Here is a 1,992-nt window from a genome sequence, read left to right on the forward strand (position 1 = left end):
AACCACAGAATCAACTAACCTGGGCTCATAGTGATTCAGAGAGACTGAACCAACAATCAGAGAATTTGCATGGGAGTGACATGCACATATGCTACATTTGTAAATCTTGGTCTTTTTGGGGGACTCCTAACAGAGGAAGCAAACTCTGACTATGTTACCCGCTTTCTTCTTACTGGGTTTTCTGCTCCAGGTTTAAAATGAAAGAAAGTGTCTATTCTTAATGCCACTTGCTATGCCATGGCTGGCTGATATACATGGGAGACCTTAACTTTTTCTGAAGGGAAAGGAGGAGTGGATAGTGCGTAGGGAAGGTTTAGGGGATGGAATCGGGAGAGAAGTGGGAGGAAGGGGAAACTGTAATTAGGCTGGGGAAAAATTCACTAATTAATTAACCAATTAAACCCCCCCAACACATAGACCGACAGAATAGAGGACTCACATATAAACCCACACAAAAATAATCATCATATTGTTCACAAAAAATGTAAAAAGTTTTCAATGAATGGTGCTGATTAAACTGCACAGCTACATTTACAAGGATGAGATTAAATCTTTACCTCTTACCCTGCACAAATTCAATTGCAAATTGATTGAGGACTGCAACTTAAGAACTGATGCCTTGAATATTATAGAGAAAGCAGGAAACCTACTTGAACTCATAGACATGGGAAATGAGTTTCTGAACAAGACAATGATATCACAGGCATTATGTTCCACAATTAATACATGTGACCTCATGAAATTAAAAAAGGTTTGTATAACAAAAGATATACAATTGAATTGGGAAAAAGGTCTTTATCAGATATGCATCTGATAGTTTGTGGAATATAAAAAGCATTCCTAAAACTAAACCCTAAAGAAAACAAACCTTCTGGCTGGTGGTAGTTCTTGCCTCTAATTCTAGCATTGGGGAGCAGAGGCAGGCAGATCTCTAAGTGTGAAGCCAGCCATGTCTACAAAGTGAGTTCCAGGTTAGACAATGCTACACAGAGAAACCCTGTCTTAAAAACAATATAAAACAAAGCAAAGCAAATAAACTACAACAAAAAACAACAAACAATAACAACAAAATAATCCAGTTAAAAAGTGGGCCATTAATGTATAAGTATATACATATACTCATGCTATTACAGTTGGTGGTGAAAGAGGCCATGGATTGAAAGAGATCAAGGAGGAAGACATATGGGAGGGTTTAGAAGGAGGAGGAAGAATAAGTACTATAATTAAATATAATCTCAAAATTAATAGAATTTTAATAGTGAGGCCATTAAACTTAATTCTCAAAAGATTAAGTACAAATGGCTGAGAAATATTTTATAATTCAACGTTCTTAACTCTGAGGTATTAAATTTAAAAATACTCTGAAATTTCAAGTCACACCAATGAGAATGGCTGAGATAAACACACAAGCTAAACAAATGCAGGCACAGGTGCAGGGAAGGAGGAACCCTGGTAGAAATGCACACTGATGCATCCACTATGGAAATCAGTGTGGAGGTTATGAATTAGCTAGAATTAGTGGTACAGGCACAGCTGAATGGAATGGCAGAAGTCATAGAGCCAGCACAGCCGCATGACAAAGATCTAGGAAAGCTGGGCCACATGATGACTGCCAGGACACCTTTGTTTTTCATCTCCACCTGTTGAGTACTTGAAGGACTTTTAATATCTGTGCAATATTAGAAAAACTAGATTGATGGAAATTTTCTTATGAATCATTTTACACCATCTCCCAGCAAAAGGAGAACATAAGCTTGCCCAGAACAGTCGTGAACATACTATTCCCCTTGCTTCGACAGAGATATCCTTATGTATGTGAAGGTCTTTCCTATGCCTTGGAGGTTGTGACACACATAAAGAAGCCAGAGGAATGCTCATATGGTTATGAGATATTCTTGAAACATCTGTCCCTGTACTTACACAGAAACAAGATATTCAAAACAAAGTAAATGTAAAAAGGTCAACAAGATTTGGTGGGATAGAGGATTTGGC

Source organism: Peromyscus leucopus, chromosome 1 (assembly GCF_004664715.2).
Source record: "Peromyscus leucopus breed LL Stock chromosome 1, UCI_PerLeu_2.1, whole genome shotgun sequence".
NCBI lineage: Eukaryota > Metazoa > Chordata > Mammalia > Rodentia > Cricetidae > Peromyscus > Peromyscus leucopus.